This window comes from Macaca nemestrina, chromosome 7, assembly GCF_043159975.1.
Source record: "Macaca nemestrina isolate mMacNem1 chromosome 7, mMacNem.hap1, whole genome shotgun sequence".
NCBI classification, from domain to species: domain Eukaryota; kingdom Metazoa; phylum Chordata; class Mammalia; order Primates; family Cercopithecidae; genus Macaca; species Macaca nemestrina.
This window is the reverse complement of record NC_092131.1, coordinates 78,099,491-78,114,846: the sequence shown is the minus strand read 5'-3', so window position 1 is coordinate 78,114,846 and position 15,356 is coordinate 78,099,491. Positions and strand designations below refer to the sequence as shown.

Sequence of the window (15,356 nt, the reverse complement as noted above, 5' to 3'; positions counted from 1 at the left end):
ATGGACCTGTTTGTTTTGTTTACTCTTTTGTAAGAGAACAATCAACATATTTTGGACTGAGATGAGCTATTCTGCTTCTTGATTTTGTATTACATACTAGATTTATCAATGCTACTATCAGCTTACTTTTTTAGTTAGACACCTGGGGGCAGGGACCATAATCTGCATCTGTTTTACCATAAACTTTTAGTATCACAGTATGATGTCATGATATTCTAGTGCTGTGTAGACACATAACGTAAAAACACACATTTTTAATTAACAGAGACATGATAGGATATAAAACGTGATGGCTACGGGAATCAGTGATGCAAATTCTGCAACATAAGTAGCAATCTAATGTTCTGTGAGAGCGTAAAATTCCAACCAATTCATCAAGACACTCTTAATACAATAACGACTTTTATGGCTTGATGGGAGACCTATTACAATGAGGTCAGATTCTGCTTCCCAAACTATTTTGGTTAAGAGGCCACATGTTAGCCACTGATGGATTTGCTGAAGCCAACAGAAAGAAGTTGAACAGGAGAGAGGAGAGCGTCTGACTAAAGTAGATCAGGAATAAGGCTAGAAAAGGGATCTTTAGGGCCTCTGGGAAACACCAGCTAGTTCCTGTTCACTGAAGTTCAGGAATGAACTGTGCAAAACCATTAAGGGTATATTATTACCCTTCATCTGATCTTGACAAGAGAATTTTTGGTGATAAAAAAAGAAAAAAAGACAGACTGATTAAGCTGCATCTGGGTTAACTTTCCTAAATAGCAAGTTGGCAGACAGCCTGGAAACAATGTAAATTCTGCTTCATTAAAATTGCAATCACGGTTGATTTTTTTTTTCTACCTAGCTGGCTATTGGGAAATAAAATGTCAATGGTTGCATGGTTTATGTAAAAGATAACACATAGAAACCCTGCACAAAAATTCCTATAGATGGGACTGGAGGCAACCATGTAAACTGTGTAGAAGAATGGGTGGCTGAGAGGAACAGCGACAAGTGCTGGCCCCCTCCAGAGGCCCCATATACTCATGAAATGATGTTCAAAAAAGGTCAAGAAAAGAGGTTTGTTAATAAGCTTTTTTTTTTTTCTTTTGGAAAGGAAAATAAGAGCTGATTTGTATATTAAATAAACATAGTACAGCTTTCATTGACCAAAAATTGGCACATAAGAGTTTTTTTGTATAAACATTTTTTTCTCCCATGACGAAACTTGAAACTCAAGGGAGCACTTTGCAAGAAAAATGACAATGTAATATTCTTCTCTATCAATTTTGAATAAAAGCCAAAGAAATAATGTCACAACGTGTGTCTACGGCATCAAATGTATATTGATTAACTATTTCTAGAAAAAGCCTAAAGGCAAAAAAAAAAAAAAAAGTCAAAATTGACTGTGTTTTAGGTCAATGTATCCAGTAATATTCGGGGATCAAGTCAAGATAGGAAAATTGGGAAGATGAGTTCATGAGAGAAAGATAAAATGCGTTTATTTTGTATATGCAAATAAAAATGTCTAATACATAGTTAGAAAGGTAGGATTGGCTCGTTCTTTTTCATGGTATTTCAGAGGGAAGCACCACTTCAGAGTGAACATGAATGTTTCCCTCTCAGTCACTAACTGCTAGAAACGCACTGAAATGGACAATGAACACAAATATCATACCTTTTATGAGAAGCATATGGCCATAGAAGTTGCTGCTAATGCTGACTGAAGAGTGAAAAGCTTATGTCATCTGAATCAGTGATGGGAACCGCAAACAAAGTTTTCTCATGAAGCAGAATGTCTTGCCCCATGGCTGTGTTTGCTGCTACTAAGTAAGGAGTGTTCCTATCACATGCCAAGGAGAACTGGAGAAAGTACAAATCTGTTCGAGGTTACATTGTGGATGTCAATTTGAGTGCTCTTAATTTGGTTACTGTAAAAAAAAAAAAAAAATGTCGGGGGAGAGAAGGATATTTTTGGACCAACTGATAATACTATGCCTCATCACCTAGGGCCCAAAAGTGCTAGCAGAATCTACTAAGTTTTCAAATATCTCTAAAAAGATGATACCTACTATATACTGTGAGAAAGTCCCTAAACAAAGAAGTTAAGGAACTCAGGACCAGACTGCCCAAGATTCAGCATCCTGTTATTCCATGAGTCCTGCACACAAAACATCCACATATTGCTCTGAAGCCACAGCTCGCTAAGAAAAATAAGTAAGAGACTGCAGAATATGCTAAACTTTTGACCAAGAGAACGAGAAACCAAAGAGAAATGCCAGGAACAGGTCCCCGAGAAGCAGAGGCTGTTCTCTCTGAGAGCTTCTACCCTGACCTTGAATCCAGTAAAAAATAAGATTTTCTAAGAGTAGCAAATAAGTAAGATCAGATTATTTTTAAAATGAAAAATACAAAAAGTTTGGGTAAAAGTCAGTAGTAAAAACATAGGTTTTTGTTTTTTTTTTTTTTGTTTTTTTTTTTTTTTCCAAACACAAATACCATAACTAAGGGTAAAGGATCAAGAATGGGAAAAGAGGTTAATGGCACATATAACAAACAGAGGATTATTTTTCAGTAAGCTTCTACAAGTTAATAAGAAAAAGACAAAGACTGTGATACAGGAACTTCACGGTGGTAGAAATAAAAATGACCAATAACCCCATGAAAAGATGTTCAGTCCCCTAGCAGCCAAGGGTATGGATATTGAAAGCATTTAATACTTTTCAAGTTAGCAAAACAAAAATTTAATTTGATATCGTATAATATCGTATAGATATTGTTTGAGTAGCATTTCTTGGGGAATACTCAGGGGGCAGGAGCAGTAGCAGGTGCTGTGGGGCACTACACAGCAGCCTAGTAGAGCTTAACTCTCAGGTCTGGAAAAAGACTCAGATCTTTGGGCCATGCTTTTATGTTGCAAGATTAGGGAAACATCAACTTCATCCCAGGATGGGGGACAGGTGGGCATAGTAAAAGCCAGGATTCAACAGCAATGTGATATGGAGAACCATTGTTAGAGCTTTAATCTGCTAGTTTGGTGTTCTTCTTTGGGAAGAATGTCAGCCCCTTTCTTGGGAATTAGGTAGGAGAGACATAAGCTTCACGCTTACAGCTGTACATTGTGGTAAGTTAGCAAAGAATTCACCCCATCCACCTTCATGGCTGCGGAAGGACTGGCGCCTCAGCTGTTATGATGGGGTGAGCAAGTGGGGACCAAGCTTTGAGACTGACAGGTATTGATTGCCCTAAACAAAGACTGTATAGCCAATTTCCATGGGGCCTTGCAGAAGTCCAGGTCTCTCTTCGGAAAGCCAGAATATATGGGAATAGTCTTGGACAAGTTAATCCTTACTTCTCACAAGGGTTAGCAAGAGTACAGGGGACACAGTAGTCCCATACAACACAAACAGGGGTTTTAGATTTTACAGCTGTTTTGAGAGTGAAGAGAACTACTCCCTAGTCTCAGACAATATCCCAAGGTGATTGCAAGACTCCAAACAGGAATAACTACAATTTCCCTACTCTCCAGAGATCTCCAGAGGTCAAGTATGATTTTGAAAAGCTGTAGAGTTACATTGGCCTGAATGGACTGCGTGGCTTGGACAATGGGCATTTCAGTAATAACCAGTGGAGACGGATAACCAATGTTCACAGCATCACCAGAATACCTTCCAACTTGTTTATCACAGTAGATCCCTGGTGCAACCTTGGAGTGAAAGAGATTCAAGAACAACAGATAATGTTGCCCAGTAGCCCAATGGGAAGGGAAACTGAGCTGATTCTGAAAAAAAATAAGGAATTGCTATATTTCTTATACAGAAAAATACAAGTTAAATTCCAAGAAAATGTTATTTTACTTTATATTTTGACACATTATGTCCCATTCTGGAGGAATGAATATAATTTTATAAGTTCTTCTATGATTTGCTAATGTGTCATGCTGGCCATGAGCATTCAAAGTGAAACCAACCAGGTTTCAAACTACTCTACAATTGAGTGCCTGAGATATGATTTTTAATCTTTTAAGACTTCATTTCTACAAGTATAAAACAGAGAGTATCTATTAGCTGTCATTAATCATTACAATTAATGAGACAATGTTTATAAAGCTTTTGGCACAGTGCTCCTAATCAGGGGGACTTTAAGAGTACTTTAAGGGCAATATCCCTATTATAGAAGACTGATAAAACAGAAGAAAGGGGAAAAGAACACCAAAAACCTGATTACTTCAGCATAGTGCAATCTTTCGGATAATTTACTTTTCCAGTGAAATTTTTACTTTTGGGGATTGTTTTGTTGTAGTTGTGCCAGTTTCATGAGGGCAGAGACTATGAACCTCAGCACTTAACGCAGTCAATGAAAAAAAATATTGCATGAATGAGTCAGTCAATACATTGGAGCTAATCTGTGGGATTTTTAAAAATTTTTTCGTTTTATAATAAAATGCTAAAAATTCTCAAATAGACACAAATGTTCTTTAAAAAATATTTTTGATGTATTTTTCAACAAATTAAGATTTTCATTTTTAAGTTGTCTACACTATTACTTCAAAATATCCCAAAAGTGTGATTAGGCAGCCTCAAATATGTGAATATTATTTCTCATTCATTTGAAAGCACTCCATCTTCAAGTATTTCATTATTATTCCTAATATGTATAAATAAAGATAAGTTTTACATGAATTTTACTGAGAATCAAATTGTTTTCCATATATGTAAAGTCAATTTCTCCTTTCTGTCTCTTAAAAAAATAATACGGCCATATACATGTGGAATTGCTAGCTTACTTAAGATTTTTCAAACCCGTGCTTTTTCTCCAAGAATTTTCTAATAGTCTCTCAAATCCCAACAAAATTATTGCTTTAGCAAGAGGCAAATCATTGCTTTCAACTACGTTTTTGTACTTTCCTAGGTAGAGTTTATTTCCTTCTTGTTATTAGTAAGAGAATGTCTCAAAAGCAGCTCATGTCACTTATCTCCTGTCTCAGTATTTGCTTGCAATTTCTGTGATATGGACAAGAGAATGCTGACTAATTTAAAAACATATAAACTGAATCTAGGGGAATTAGGGCGATCTCTAGAAGACATGCTGGGCCTCTGATGGGAATATCTGCAGCTGCTGACCCATCTCTTGCCACTCTTTTTCTTCTCCTTTCACACATACCCTGACTAAATCTTTCCACAGCAACTAGTCGGGCTTTCTTCTCCTTCCTCTGGATTAATAATTACTTTGCACCCCAGTGATATTCATTTTTCTCCACATTCTTAAAGTAAGTCTCAATAATAACATAGACAAAATTGACATGCCTAAGTATCATTGATTCATAAATTAGTCCCTTTCCTTCTTCACTTATTAATATGTCTGGGTATTTTGCCTGCAATTAGCTGCTGCAATGAAAGATTATTGGGGTAAGAAAATACAAATTAAATTGTGGTTTTAGTTTTCATCTTTGAATCTTGATTGAATAAAAACCCAAAGTTTTATATACTTAGAGAAAGCACTCTTAGCATTTCCTTTTGCAGAAAATATCCGAGTAATATTTGAAATTAGTGTATATAACGGGCTAATTTCAGAAATATTGGAAAACAAAAAGTATATAAAGAGACAGTTTTATCTCTATCAGTAGAAACTGTTTCTTTATAATAAACAACTTGAAAAAATTTAAAAAACTAAAAATTAATGAACTAATCTTTTGAATCTTCTTCATTTAAGACATGGAATTAAGCAAACTTCCTTCAATAGTCCTTCAACCCTATTGCCCTTCATCGTCTTTATTAATATCATTTGAATGTCTAGTTTCATTTAATATTAACATATTATTTTGAAGATTTAGTACTTTTTCTTAAAAATCACTTTGACACTTGTGTTGTGGATTATAATTACAATAATTTTTTGTATCACTGCCTGTTTCACTGAATGAATACAATGCTATTCAAAAGTCATGTTGACACCAGGCTGCTTCATTCTTCAATTCTTAATTCTGATTCCTTTCTCAGTTTTTATATATTTCTTTTATAGGTAACTTTTTTCAGGAATATTATTTGAATTAATAGACTTTCAAATACTTTTTAAAATTGATATTTATGATTGTATTTATTTATGGGGTAGAGTGTGATGTTTCAACACATGTATACACTGTATAATAACCAAATCAGGGTATTTAGCATATCCATCAACTCATACATTTATCATTTCTTTGTGTTGAGAACATTCAAAATCCACTCTTTTAGTTATTCTGAAATATATAATATTGTTAACCATAGTCACCCTATTGTGCAATATAAAACATCAGAACTTATTTCTCCCATCTAACTGTAACTTTGCTCCAGAAATTATTCCTCTCCTCTAACTGCAACTTGTCTCCATTGGCCAATCATTCTCTATTCCCCTAACTCTGGTAACTACTATTCTACTCTGCACTTCTGAGAACACCTTGTTTAGATTCCACATGTGAGTAAGATCATGTAGTATTTGTCTTTCTGTGTCTGGCTTATTTCCCTTAACATAATGTCCTTCAAGTACAACCACATCACCACAAATTCCAAGATTTTACTCTTTTTATAGCCAAATAGCACTCCATTATATATAGATACCCACATTTTCTTTATCCATTAATAGACACCTAGGTTGATTCTATATTTTGGCAATTGTGAATAGTTTTGCAATAAACATGGAGTGCAAATATCTCTTCAATATACTATTTCCTTTGAACTTATATCCAATAATGCAGTTGTTGGATTATATGGTAATTCTATTTTTAATTTTTTGAGAAACTGCCATACTGTTTTCTATAATGGCAGTACTAATTTACATTCACATCAAGAGAGTATGTGTTCCTTTTATTCTGTATCCATACCAGCATTTGTTATATTTTGTCTTTTCAATAACAGCTCTTCTAATTAATTGAAGTGATATCTCACTGTGGTTTTGAATTGCATTTCCATGATGGTTAGTGATATTGAGCATTTTTTCATAAACCTATTGATGATTTGTATATCTTCTTTTGAGAAATGTGTATTTGAGCTTTTTGCTCATTTTAAAATCAGATTTTCTTTTTTTGGGTTGCTTGAGTTCCTTATATATTCTGAATATTAGTCCCTTGTTGTATAAATAGTATTTGACACATTATGTAGGTTGTCATATATGGCTTTTATTGTTTTGACATATGTTCCTTCTATACCTAGTTTGTTGAAGTTTTTTTAATGAAGTGATGTTGAATTTTATCAAGCGCTTTTTCTGGATCAATTGGAATGATCATATGATTCCTATCCTTGATTCTGTTAATGTGTTGTCACATGTATTGATTTGCATGTGTTGAGCCAAACTTGCATCTCTGGAATTAATCCCTCTTGGTCATGGTGAATGATCTTTTTACTATGCTGTTGAACTTAGTCTACAAATATTTTGTTGAAGATTTCTGTGTCAATTGTTCATCAGTGATATTGACCTGCAGTTTTCTTTTTTTGTTGTGTCCTTGTCTAGCTTTGGTATCAGGGTAATGCTGGCCATGTAGAATGAGTTAGGAAGAATTCTCTCAGCTTTGATTTCTTGGAATAGTGGGGAAAGAATTGGTATTAGTCCTTTTTTAAATGCTTGGTAGAATTCAGCAGGGAAGCCATTCAGCCCTTGGCTTTTCTTTGATGGGTGACTTTTTATTATTGATCCAATCTCATTAGTGGTTATTGATCTGCTTAGGTTTTCTATATCTTCATGATTCAATTTTGGTAAGTTCTATGTTTCCAGGAATTTATCCATTTCTTCAAGTTTCTCCTATTTGTTGGCAAGTAGGTGTTCATAATAGTCTCTTATGATTCTTTTATTTCTGTGGGGACAATTTGTAGTATCTTTGTTTTTTGTCTCTGATTTTATTTATTTGGATCTTTTCTTTTTTTTTCTTAGTCCAGCTAGAGCTTTGCCAATTTTGTTTAGTATATTTTTTCATTTTATTTATTTTTTTTTGTATTTTTAAAGTCTATTCCATTTACTTGTGTTCTGATTTTTATTATTTCTTTCCTTCTACTAATTTGGGGTTCTTCCTAGTTCCTTGAGGTGCAATGTTAAGTTGTTTATTTGAGATCTTTCTTCTGTTTTATGTAGTTGTTTATTACTATAAACTTCCCTCTTAGAACTTCTTTTGCTGTACCTCATAGGTTTTGGTATATTGTGTTTTAGTTTTCATTTGTGCTAAGAAATTTTTAAATTCCCCTTTTGATTTTTTTCATTGACCCATTGGTGGTTCAGGAGCATGTTGTTTAATTTCCATGTATTTTTAGCCTCCAATATTCCTTCTGTTACTGATTTCTGGTTTTATACTATTGTGTTCAGAAAAGATACTTGGTATGGTTTCAATCTTTACATTTGTTTTAAGACTTATTTTGGGAACTAAAATATGGTGTATCCAGGAGAATGTTCGATGTGAAATTGAAAAGAATGAGTATTCTGTAGCTGTTGGATAGAATGCTCTGTATGTCTGTTAGGTACATTCGATCTAGGGTACAGTTTAAAACCACTGTTTCTGTGTTGAGTTTCTAACTGAATGATCTGTCCATTGCTGAAAGTGAGATGTTAATATTCCCTCCTATTATTGTATTGAAGTCTATCTCTCCTTTTAGATCTATTATCCTATTTGCTTTATATATTTAGGTGCTCCAATGTTGGAAGCATATATTTACAATTGTTATATCCTCTTAATTGATCCCTTTATCATTAAATTATTAAGTTATAATGATATTATTTGTCTCTTTAGTTATTGACATAAAGTCTATTTTATTCAACATAGCCACTCTTGCTCTCTTTTGGTTTTCATTTACATGGAATATCTTTTTACACCCCTTCCCTTTCTGTCTGTGTCCTTACAGGTGTCCTATAAGTAAGACTCTTGTAGGCAGCATATAGCTGTGTCTTGTTTTTTATTGTTTGTTTGCTTTTATCAATTTAGCTACTCTATGTTTCTTAACTAGAGAATGTAACGCATTTATATTTATATATAGTGATTGATAGGTAAGAATTCACTACTGTCATTTTGTTAATTATTTTCTAATTGCTTCTAGATCCTTTCTTCATGTTTTATTCTTTTACTATCTTCCTTTATGGTTAAATGAATTTCTCTAGTAGAATTTTTGATTCTTTGGATTTTATTTTTAATGAATCTATTATAAGATTTGCTTTGTAGCTACCATAAGGTGTCTGCTGCATTTGATCTCTTGGTGGTATGAACTGAATATCTGTGTCCCCTTAAAATGCTAAAATCCTAACCCACAAGGTGATGATATTAGGAGGTAGGGGACTTTGGGAGTTGATTAGGTCATGAGGGAAGAGTCCTTATAAATAGGATTAGTGTCCTTGTAAAAGAGGAGCGAGAGAGCTCCTAGCCTTTTCCACCATGAGATAACAGTGAAAAGGTGATCATCTATGAACCAGAAAGCCAACTCTTACCAGACACTGACTCTGTTGACGTCTTGATCTTGAACTTCCCACTCTCCAGAACTGTGGGAAATAAATTTCTATTGTTTATAAAACAACCAATCTAGGGTAGTTTGTTTTAGCAGTCCAAATGGTCAAGGTATTTGGCAAATAAATAGATTGTATCATCTTTTTAATTAATATTTTCAGGAAGCCCTATCCTGTAATCTAGGCAATAGTGCCAGTATAGACAGTTCAGTCACATATGTTAGGCCCCAGAGTAGATTCCAGAAGGCCCAATTATTCAGTTAGTATGTCTATACTAAATAACTTACTTAAGTTCTGCTCTCTTCTTTGCAAGCACAATCATGGACAAAGACATATGAAAATAATCTTTTAAATACAGGTGAAGCAATAACATCACTGAAAAGTTTATTTTTGCCCAATCGCTTGAGTAAATTTCCAGGAGGAGATAAGCATGATTATGATGCCATCTTGGATTCATAAATTGCTGTTTTTACAAAGAACTCAAAGATAATTAATAGTGCAGATGACATAAAGATTGAAATAAAATCAGCTCATGTGAGGTGCTATCATTGTAAATTATGTTGAAATTGCAAGTTCTAATCTTTTAGACAACAACGCTAAAGTTTTCCTTTTGTACAACCTAAATAATTACTATATCTTAAAACACTTTGTTACTTTATCCATTTTGTTAGAACTCCTGTGAGAGTATTATTGTATGTTCTCATAAGAAAATGTAAGAGAAAATAAAAAGAAAGGAAGAATGTAGATCAAAGTCTATCTAAAAAGAGGGACTGAGAGGGTAATGTTTTCCTAGCATAAGGTTCCAATGCTCAAGTAAAGCTGGTATTTGAAGCCAACCAAGAAAACAGTCAGAAAATGATGTAGTTTGAACACCTCTTTTCTTCCCTAGAGGTGTAAAAGGATGCCATGTGGGATCCTTTCACTTTGGAGGGATTCCAGAGAAATATTTCACCAAGGTTTCATAACAGATAGGGGGCCAAATGCATCCTGGATAATATTCTTGTGGTATGTGAAGATGGTGTTAAAGAGCCAGAAAAGTCATTTTCAGGTTTCTTAAGCCAGATAAGGAAAACACACACACACACACACACACACACACACACACACACACCCATCGAACCTGACAGGATTCCAGATGAGTTTTAATATTTTAGAATATCCAACCTGTACCTGCACCATTCCAGTTTCTCACAGAGATGAGGCTGTGTTGGTGTTAGCCTCTCGTGGCCTGTGAGAAACAATATCAGCCAGAAATAGAACTGAGAGGGGGCTGGAAATGCATAGGTTGAGCTTTTGGCACCAAAATGGTATATTAGAACTCATGAGAAACTTTTGTAGGATTTTTAAGATGTGTAAGGTAAAGATTTTAGAAAAGTTCCCACTGAGAAATAGAGGGCACCTAACAAAGGTTTATTAGTATTGGCCACCACTATATTCTTCTATTGCAGCCCTTAGGGAGTTTAAAATGAAGGGGAAAATAAACTGAGGAGAGGAAAAGGAGCAAATCCTTTGGAAAGCACAAAAGCCTCCAAACAGTTCCAATCTTAGAGTGTTATGATGTTAAAAAATGAGACACATTACCAGGAGATGAAAGTTCAAAGAGGACTCAGCTTTGTGTTGGATAAACAGGAACATATGCCCAGCCTCAGAAATATTTCAAATGTGTTGTGAAACTTCACTCAGTTAGGAGAGAAATGTTAGAGTTCAACTGTGAAAAATTCAGTTGCATATTTGAAAAAAGCAGGTGCTGGGAAAGACCACAAACTTTCTAAGCATGTCAGCACCATACACCACAATAGCAAACAGAATGAAAATGTTATTAAGGCTTAAAAAGGTTTTCTAAGCAATGGATCAAATGAGTCTAAGTGGCATTTACTTATCATTGTGTAAATGTATTCCTCTAAGAAAAAAATAAAAGGTAAAAGAAGGAAATTGAGACACTGGAAATATTTAATTGTCGATTTTTATGGGAAATTTACAAAATCAAGGGAAATTTGGGTAGAAGTCACCACATATCAGGAATATGTGAGGGAGGTTAATTAGTTCATCAGAACAGCCCTATTCAATAAATGTTGTTGATTTATGAGTTGTGATGGTCTAGGAGAGTATGCATAGCTGATCAGAAATCTTTTCTTAATCTTGTTACTAAAGGAATTTTTAATATATTTATGCCATGCTTCTTCTAAGTGGCTTATATTTCTATTTCTTTTATGTCCACTCTACTGTCCACTCATTTAGTGAGTACAGTATTCCGTGAATAGTGAAAGGGAGTCAATAAATTTCGATTGATTACCTAAGCAAAAACTCGGTACCTAAAACAAAGGGAATGTCAAGCAGTTCCAACCCTGTTGGAGAGCAGGTCTGGCTCTGATTCAAATGCATGGGCCGTTTCACCAACTTCCTCAAGTTGCAGCGCTCTCCTCCTCTATCCCAGCCACACAAGGGCATCCCATTTCTAGGGCCACTCCACAAATACTTACCCTGATGACTTCCCCTAGCCCCCAACCCTCAACTATAATATCTTAAACCTGGGCCTTTACTTTTAAACCTTACAATTTACAAGTTGTCTTGGAGAATATCCACATAGAAGCTGATGAGAATTATCATGATCTGAGTACTGCTGATTAGAATTATTAATCGTGCCTTGTCCCTTATCTGGAAGCCATGAAGTGCTTTCTTCTAATCTGGAAAGTTAATCCATGTTACTATGTCACTGGAATAAGGGGTTAACCTCCCAAATTAATATTTGCATTTCGTTGTGAAAGAACCTAGACACAAGAAAAAGTAGGCTAATAGGTTAGCAGTTAAGGGAAGCATTTCAGAATGAAGTCACTCTTCTTTTGAAACCCACATTGTTTACTCAACAATTCCTTCTCCCCATTGCAGACTTCCTGAAAACTCTGACTGTCATTAAATATTTTGGAGGAAACATTTAAAAATACAGTAAAGGCCAGGTGTGGTGGCTCACGCCTGTAATCCCATCACTCTGGGAGGCCGAGGCAGGTGGATCACCTGAGGTCAAGAATTCGAGACCAGCCTGACCAACATGGAGAAACTCCATCCCTACTAAAAATATAAAATTAGCCAGGCGTGGTGGTGCATGCCTGTAATCGCAGCTACTCGGGAGGCTAAGGCAGGAGAATTGCTTGGACCCAGGAGGCGGAGATCGCAGTGAGCCAAGATCGCGCCATTGCACTCCAGCCTGGGGAAGAAGAGGGAAACTCCCTCTCAAAAACAAACAAACAAACGAACAAACAAATAAACTTAAAAATGCAAGTACACCCCCAACACATACACATCCCATCATCATTCATGTACTGCTCACTTCCCAGAATTAACGAATGCTAACAGTTTGTCACTTTGGTTCAATTTTTATTTTTATTTTTCGAAATGGTGTCTCACTCTGTCGCCCAGGCTGGAGTGCAATGGCGCCATCTCTGTCCACTGCAACCTCTGCCTCCCACGCTCAAGTGATTCTCCAGACTCAGCCTTCTGAGTAGCTGGGACTATAGGTGCATGCCACCACTCCAGGCTAATTTTCATATTTTCTGTAGAGACACAGTTTCACCATGTCACCCAGCCTGGTCTGAAACTCCTGGACTCCACTAATCCACTTGACTCGGCCTCCCAAAGTGTTGGGATTACAGGCATGAGCCATGGTGCCTGGCCCTACTTTCTTTTTCAAAAGAGCATTTCAGATAAATTTGAAACAACATTTTTTACTCCTTCTCATCCTTTCTCCCTCTCACCTTCACTCTCCAGAGATAATCATTATTTGATTTGCATCTTTCTAGGTCATTAAATACATGCATCTATTTAGAAATAATATATGGTATTGCTTTGTGTGTTCTTTTAATTTTTCCTAAGCACACTCATGTTGTACACATTCTTCAACTTGCTTTTTTCACTCAACATTGTATACTAGATTGTCCTATAAATAAACATGTAACTAGTTTGTTCACTTTAACTGCTATGTCGAATTTTTTATGACTGATGACACCATAGTTTATCTCTTAATTCCTCTATTAGATATTTCCAAATTTTCACAACTTTATACAATACTATATGAATACCCTACACACATCTTTGCACATGTGCCAGAACTCTCTTAGGGTGCTTATACTTCCAAGTGGAACTGCTGGGTTATAGGGTCTGAGTACTTTCATTCTTACTATACAGTATCAATTGTTTCTCTAAAAGGAATTACATGAATTTACATTCCCAGCAGCAATGTCTGATAGTTCCTCCTTTGTTATACACTCACCAACACTTTATATTATCAGTCTTGTATCATTGTTGAACCTACATAAAAAGGAGGAAACTGAGGGACCAAAAGGACCCCTAGCTTGATCAAAGCTACATATGTAACACATAGCAGAGCCAGGATTTATACCTTCCACAATCCACACTCTACAACACTTCACTGTACTAGCTCCCAATAATTTCTTTCTTGTAAGTAAATTGAAAAATGAATGTAAACACTTAGCCTATTACCTACTGCAGACAAATTCTAAAAATGTTATTTTTATTTCCCATAAAGACTATTCTAAACTTTTCAAATTTACTCCAACCTTGAATATGCTCCCACAGATGAACTTGTATCACCATGCTCCAGTATCTTCTGTAGGACAGTAGAACTATAGAATCTATGGATTGTCTATTCAATTTCATGTAATGAAAATCTCATTACCTACAGGACTCCAACTTTGTCTTCACCTTCTGCTACTCCTCCTCATCCTCCTTATCCTCATCCTTCAAAACTCCCTTAGGAAACCTCACATGACCGAAACTTTGCAAACCCTGAAATTGATGCACTTTTAAATTTCTTCTTCTGACCTACATGTAAAGTACTCAGTATAATGCCTGGAATATAGCATGTGTCCAATAAACGCCAATTTTTCTTATTTGGATTATTTGGTTTCAGTGTGCCACAAGATAATCATTTCTACTTGGCAGGCTGACTTGAATTTCTACTGCAGCATGAGTGGAATGTGGGTGACACAATGAGATATTAAAAGAAAAAAAATTCACCTTGTTTTCTTCCAATAGAGAAAGGATTTCACCTTCTTTCCCAAGGTAACTCCTCTATTTGTGTCCATTATCTTATTCACTTTTGCCTCTTCCAAGACCTTTCCCCCTCTTTCAAGTCTTCAATATTTCATCCTCTTTTATTCTCTATAGTTTTATTTTACTAACTTTAAGTTACCAACAATTGTAAAGAATAAAAACAAGTCATCAAACCAGGATAGAATATGTTATCCCTCAGACAGTGACACAGATTTTCATCATATATCACAGTTGAGCCTTCATGAAAAGGGAAAACAAAACTTTGCCTTACAGTTTGATTTCTCACATACACAGGACTACTGATGTTGCTTTTGCACACAATTTTGTTCTCTATGTTATCAAAAATGTTGGTGACACACTATTTCTTAAGAGTGCTCCTCTATTGTTTCCAAGACTTTCCTTCAAATGTTTCACCCACCCTCTAAGCTTTGACATGCATGTGTTGACAGTGACTAAAAGTCATGACTGCTGCCTAACTTAATAGCAATGGTAAAATGCATCCTGATTTCAGAAATATTAAAATGTGGACAAAAATATACCACAGAAACAATAAAATGAGGTAGACCCTTCTCCTCAGCTCGTAAACATGATGAAGTCACCCCATAAAGTTAATGAGAAAATTGAATATTGGAGGTAGAAACACAGTGAGGAAAAGCAGATGTGACCAAAAACTTCTCTATCTCTTTGAACCAATAATGTGCTTGTTAATTAGTAGCATTTATTTTAGATGCATTTCTTGAAGATTCTGGTCCAATATATTTACTTTGTTCATTGTGTTCAACATTATTTGCCTTCCACCATGACTGTGAGGCCTCCCCTGACACGTGGAACTGTGAGTTCATTAATCCTCTTTTTGTTTA

General features: G+C 35.4%; 1 long non-coding RNA gene across 2 annotated transcripts in view; it reads left to right on the top strand.

Moving 5' to 3' along the window:
* Window positions 1-15,356, top strand: part of LOC139364101 (uncharacterized) — a 56,827-nt gene that overhangs the window by 2,915 nt on the left and 38,556 nt on the right. Inside the window, exon 2 of one of the 2 annotated variants that reach the window (XR_011625374.1) lies at window positions 14,386-14,505. This is a non-coding gene — a long non-coding RNA (uncharacterized lncRNA). Of the gene's footprint in view, window positions 1-14,353; window positions 14,506-15,356 lie in introns of both variants that reach the window. The other variant, XR_011625375.1, reaches the window with a different exon arrangement.